We start from the raw sequence: 6,595 nt of genomic DNA on the forward strand, positions 1-6,595 counted from the left end.
CTGGTGGATGGAGGCCGGAGAGGTGGTGAGGGCCCAGCGACCACCTCCTAAAATGCCAATTGTGATACAGGTCGGAGATCCTTCTCACAAGGTGTGAGATTATTGAAGACAAAATTAGCCTACAGACATAATCTCATTTCCACATACTTGCCTTTAAGGTGATTCATCTGTTAATGTTAACATTTATGAAGCACCTAGTGTTTGCCAGACACTGGGCTAAGAACTGGCGTTACAGAGATGATGACTATGGGCTCGCTAACCAGTAAATAAATCATAGGTGTCAGTAGCAGTATTGATCATTTCAAAACAAAGTAAAAAACCTAAATCCTATAAATGTTTTAAGAGGGCAAAGGAAGCAACTCCATTGGTTTAATTAATCCCGAAAGGTGAAAAGATTTTTTTTTCTGGTAATCAAAACAGGATGCAGACATTTGAGAGAGAAGGGCAGAGAAGAAATTACTTGAATCAGAGCTGAGAGCAGTCGTTCAAACCTCCTTGAGTTTCAACACTCACATGAGTAGTGGCTATGACTTCCCTCTTGTAGAATTTGGGGTGGCCAGAGGGTACAGTACATAGAGAGCAGTCTGGCAAGTTCATGATTAGTATGGGAACCTGAACTTGTGTTTGAAAGGTTCTACTCTAACCCTGTCGTGCTGCAAGCATGATGTGGTAGAAACCAGGACCACGTTATACCTTTCGTGGGCCCTTTGCCTTTGTGGACTCTTTCCTCCATAGAAAAAATAGTAAAAACTACATTTTACGACTGCATTGGTGTGAAGACGAATGAATCAATATTATCTATTCAAACAACTTCTTCGACCTCGAAGATCACATTTTCTTCTGATTTTAAAAGAAATGAAAACATTTCCCTGAGGCCCTGAAAAGTATTTTGGGCCTCAGGCACCGTGCCTACTGGTCCTAAGGGAGAAGTCAGCCCTGGTGGTACCGTTCCTTGATACTGAATTTCCTCTTTTGAAAAAAAAAGAGTTCAACTAAGGAGTACCCAATCGACTTAAGGGCAGAAAGACACACAATGCAAGTTTAAGAACTGATAGAAATGAATATCAACAAAAAGTACCAGTTCCTACTTGTTTCAGTCAGGCTCTGGGAGTTTTAAGTCAGCTCCGAGTCATTAATGATACCTGTGGAAATATTTGTCTGTGAATTCGTCTTCAACCATTTCAGAAACCAAACACTTCCTCTATAGATCTCAGAACCGAGTCTCTGGGTCAGGTACGTGAGGTCTCGGTTGCCAGGACCGAGCCTGAATACAACTAAAGACACAGCTGGGCAATTATAATCGGGCAAGTTCATGGCTGAAAGATCCATAAAGGTTTTGTGTGTGTTGAGGGGGTATGTGTGTATAAGGTAGGGACTGATATCCTGGAAGGCAATTACTAGCCTATTTCTTTTGTTGGCCTCATCACAGCCCTGGGTTAATGTTTGATCCTCACTGGCAGTTGTGATTCATATTTGCTGCCCTTTGAGGTGCTTGTGTTTTCAGGAAGGACTATATTGATTCAGATTAATGCATAATAAACAGGCATCATGGCCCCCATTTCCAGAGAAATGTGCAGTGGCACCCCTCTGTATTTTCACTGTGGCTGCCCTTGCAGAGAGAAGGGGAAAAGAGGAGTCCATAAAGGAGGGTCTGGACTGGGGGGAGGAGATGTTTGGGGACAGAAATAGGACATTAATATGGAAGAACTGCATTCATACGGAAAACGGAGGGAGGAAAGGACATGCCCAAACAGCAGGAAAGAAGCGAAAAAATCTTTCAGGGTTGATCAGGGTGATTTTTGAGATCTAAAATTCAAATATTTGGTGATTTTAAATAAGGACTCAGGAAAGTTCCCATTTCAGATCTGATTCTTGATCTATATCCTGCTTCTCTAATACAGCATCTATTAATAATCTAGTTTTCACATACTTGCTAGACGAGTGATTCATTCATGTGTCCAGTAGACATCTATGAAGCATCTGCTGTATGCCAGTCACTGAGCTAAGGACTGCAGTGAGAGAGACGGTCAACATACGTTGCTGAGCTCAAGGAGCTCACAGGCCAGTAAATAAACTATTAATAATACAGTGTGACACTATATGTACACGAGGAGTTGTAAAACGGGCTAGGCGAACCCCGAAGGAGTGGGCCCATCACTGTGTGGAAGTGGCATGGAGCAGGGCAGTCAGAAAAGATGGCATAGAGATGGTGACAAGAGCAGAGCAGTGAGAGATGAATGGGAGTTTTTCAAAGTAAGAAAAAGTCATTACAAGTGAACAGCAGGCACCGAAGCTCGGATGCAAAGCACGTTCTGGAGGCTGCAAATACTCTGTGAGGCCGGAGCAGGGGCTGTGAGGAACAGCAGCAGAGAGGGCTGGAGGAAGCTAGGGGTCAGTTGAGGTCCCTGGTCTGTCCTGTAAAGGAGCTTTTTCTTGTAGTCAATGGGGAGCCACTGAAGGACTTTAAGCAAGGGAGTGACCAGGGAAGATGTGGGTTGAGGAATGATCGCTCTGGTGTTGGGTGTGAAGGGCTGAATGGAGGGGGGTGAGATTGGCAGCAGGGAGACCAGGTGCCAATGATCGGAGTTTGAGTCAAAGCAGTGCCAGCAGAGACGAAGGATCAGAACTTGAGTCGAGTGATACTCGGGATACGGAATCAACAGGACTTAGTGCCGGAGGAAACAGGAGTTGGAGTAACTCACGCCTGACTTTCTGAATTGGGTGACAGAGTGGGTGAGGGTGTGATCACTGAGACAGAGGTCCTTAGGAAGAGAAGCAGATTTGGGGCTGGGGATGATGAATGCTGTAGGGTCCCCCAGAAGCGGATCCTGAATGTGAAAGTGAAGGAAACACTGGTAGGGGAGTAGAGAAGGGAGAGAGGCGGGCAGCAGCCAATAGCGGGGATGTTATCAAGGCCAATTTCTACCATGGGCAGCTGCAGCTTAATCCCACAGGCAAACTCTTGGACACGATGAAAAACACTCACTTCAGAATTGTTCCATCAAGAGGTGAGGAAGCTGGTTAAGGACCCAGGGGGTGCTGAGTTTCTGGCACTTTTGACCTGCTACCCAGCATAGGCAGCGAGTCCTTCTCGGGTACAGGGAGAAGATACTGGCAGCTGGACGTCTGTGAAGCACGTTAAAATGGTAGCATCCCAGGGAGGGGGCTGGAGCACGGTCAGTGTGTGCTCCAGGGAGCTCTGGTTAGGACATCTTGAGTTGGAAGTACTCGTTGGGTAGCCACATAGACAAGTCCAATAGGCATTTGCCTAGATTTTGGAGTTCAAAATCTAAGCTGCAGACCTAGATTTGGGAGTTACTGGGCTCTGGGTGTTGGTCGAAGCAGCGGGTGTTGATGAGCTCCGCAGAAGACACACGTGACTTGAGTTGTTGGCCGAGCCCATCACCCTGGGCCGTGCCAACGTGATTTGATCTGATCTGCAATGAACACTGTTGCGGATTTCTGCAGGAGTTCCTGGAAGCCATGAAGTTGTTGATGTCAGTTAACGCTCACGGGTATGAATGTGACTGGGGGAAAGGGTCCACTGCTTAAAAGAAATTCTTAAGGGGCCTATATTTTATTGAAGTTGAATAATGTATTTAAAATTGAAACTCTTTAAAAATTTTTCTGTGGTCAAGAATATTTCCTGGATGATTAAGTGATTGAAAGTGGCAGGCATTTGAAAACATAGTCACAGTGCAAAAGGGACAAATACTGGTAAAAAAATGCAAGGGGTAATTAAATCACAGAGGATTGAAATCCAACCCAGGCTCCGGGAAAGAAGATGGAGAGCATTGAGAGAGACAGTCCAGCTGCAATGACATTTTAACCTAAGGAATATACAGAGCCACAGGGTAAGGGAAAGGTTTTGACAATTTTGATAGAATAGAGACTTCCAATGTGGTCGGCATGGGGGCTTCAGTATTCTTCATTCAGAGATTTCATATGAAATTTCTTATGCCCTGATTTTATCCAAAGACCACAGTAGAGTCCATGTGAAATCTCTGATCATTTTAGCAAAGAGTGAATCAAAGGGTTTGTGAGTGGTCCTTCAGTTAGGCAATCGACAAGCGTATCTCAAACAGCTATTACTTTACAGTAATAAGCTACACGCTACAACACCCAGAGTAATGAGGTACCGTCCCTGTCAGGCAATGGAGTCTCTCACAGTCCAGTTGTAGCTCTGTCTAGTCTCAATCAGGAGGACATGTGATTTCAGAGGATTTGGGTAAATTGTTAAGAGTAAGAAGGAGGCTTATTATAAAGGGCATTGCTTGTGGCTGCTCCATTCTGCATTCTCCATTCCTCTTTCCTAACAGAAACCTAATGCTGTTCAGGTATCCATCCCTCTCCTATGAAATCACGTACCTTAAATTTGATCCTAACTTTAGGATGGGGCCTGTTTGATCTGAGGCTAATTGCATCCCTCCTGCTATAACTTGGACCAAACAGATGAGAGGAGAGATTTGCTGGGGGCTTTATGGGTAAGTTCTTACCGTTCCAGGAGAGAATACCACCCTCTCCCAACGGACGTGAAGACAATGTAACCATAGTTGCAACTGGCAGCAAGAACGCGATGCAGGTGACCATATAATTGATCATCTAAACAGGGACACTACTGAGGATGAAAGGGGTTGCTGTTGCTAATTATGTCAGGGCAAAAGGCATAAACTGGGTTTTCCCAGCAAAGCAGGATGGATGGTCACTATGATGCTAGGAGGGAGCTGATGCTCAAGGCAGCACAACAGAAACAGAGAAAGAACCTGGAACTGTGAGGATGTTATTGAACTGCTAGAACAACCAGCCACCTCTGGAGCCACCTGAACTTGCACTTCCTATTACGTACATCATTACACTGCTTCAAAGCTTCTTCTTCCACTCAGGTCTCTACTGCTTGCAACTGAAAGCGTCATAAGACGTACATGCAGGATTACAGGATTGTTTTTGTTTTGCTTTGTTTTGCTTGAGTCCCAGATAAGGGGTAAGGGCTGTTCTGAAATCAAGAGATCTAACAAAAATAAGTGGAGGGAGGAAGTAGGTCAGTAATTGATATTTTAAGTTGATTGAAGACAAGTGCAGAAAATGATCTGAACTGGAACGTGGTTGAAGTACATGGCTCTGCCGAATTTGGAAGCCCACTGTACACTGGTGGCTCTCACACTAGCAGCATCTTGGAGGCACTCCCCTGACTCTGACAGAGCGCTAAGAGTCCTGCGCCCAGGGTCAGGAGAATTTGTTTCTATCTCCTGTCCTCTCACTGCTCTGAGTGGCTTTGAGCCAGCAAGGTTCTCTCTTTGGACTTGGATCCCTTGTACCAGCAGTAGCTGCCATCACCCTTATGTCTTGTCTTTCTGACTTGACTGTCAATACCAAGGGAGGACCCACGGCTTACATCTCCCACAGAACCTACTTTAGTTCTCTTTATGTAGGGGGACTTCGACAAGTAATTGTTAAAGACATGGAAGCAACCTAAACGTCCATCGACAGAGGAATGGATAAAGAAGATGTGGTACATATATACAATGGAATATTACTCAGCCATAAAGAAGAATGAAATAATGCCATTTGCAGCAACATGGATGGACCTAGAGATGATCATACTAAGTGAAGTAAGTCAGAGAAAGACAAATACCATATGATATCACTTATATGTGGAATCTAAAAAAATGATACAAAGGAGCTTATTTACAAAACAGAAATAGACTCGTGGACACATAGAAAACCAACTTACAGTTACCAAAGGGGAAAGGTGGGGAGGGATAAACTAGGAGTTTGGGATGAACAGATACACGCTACTAAGTATAAAATAAATAAACAACAAGGACCTACTGTATAGCACAGGGAACTATATTCAATATCTTGTAACAACCTACAACGGAAAAGAATCTGGAAAAGAATATATATATATATATATAGTTATATTATGTGTATATAATATAGTTATATGTATAACTGAATCACTTTGCTGTATACCTGAAACATTGTAAATCAAGTATACTTCAATAAAAATAAATATATTAAAAATAAATCTAAAAACAAGTAACGGTTAAATCCATGATTATCTCCCCTCACTCAGTAAGTGCTTTGGTCTTATTACTAAGGAGCATCAATATTCCCCATCTTGTACAAGTCTTACGACTGTCAAACGCACTTTCTTTTTCCATGTGGTGGGAGGATGTGGACTGAGTGAGTTTGGGGGTTGAAGCCGGGTGATCATCACCTGAGGCTTTCAGGGTTTGTCCAAATCAATGGAGAGCCCTGTACAAGCCAAGTGAGAAGCCAGGTTGCATGAGACAGAGTAGCATGCAGATTCGCCACCAAGAAAGGACCAGAAACAAAAATTATAGCTGGGAGAGAGAGGTGGACTCAGGGGCATGAAACAATAAGGCAGTGGACTTTGGTTAAGTGGAAAACACACCCAGATTTGGTTTTGGAGAGGCAAGTTAATTTGCTGGATGGGATAACAATGCCAACTATGACATGAGTGTGGTTGAAATACTGGCACACAAAGGACCAACGACAGGCTCTCTCAGAGATGGTCCCACACTGCCCAACCTTTCGATGGGGAAAATGATGCTCAGAGAACTACAAAAAC

The 6,595-nt window shown here is 44.0% G+C and overlaps 1 protein-coding gene across 1 annotated transcript in view; it reads right to left on the minus strand.

The window, feature by feature from the left end:
• RAI2 (retinoic acid induced 2) overlaps window positions 1-6,595 on the minus strand; it is a 159,166-nt gene that overhangs the window by 61,893 nt on the left and 90,678 nt on the right. The window lies entirely within an intron of this gene.

This window comes from Neophocaena asiaeorientalis, unplaced genomic scaffold, assembly GCF_003031525.2.
Source record: "Neophocaena asiaeorientalis asiaeorientalis breed wild unplaced genomic scaffold, Neophocaena_asiaeorientalis_V1.1 scaffold269, whole genome shotgun sequence".
Lineage (NCBI taxonomy): Eukaryota > Metazoa > Chordata > Mammalia > Artiodactyla > Phocoenidae > Neophocaena > Neophocaena asiaeorientalis.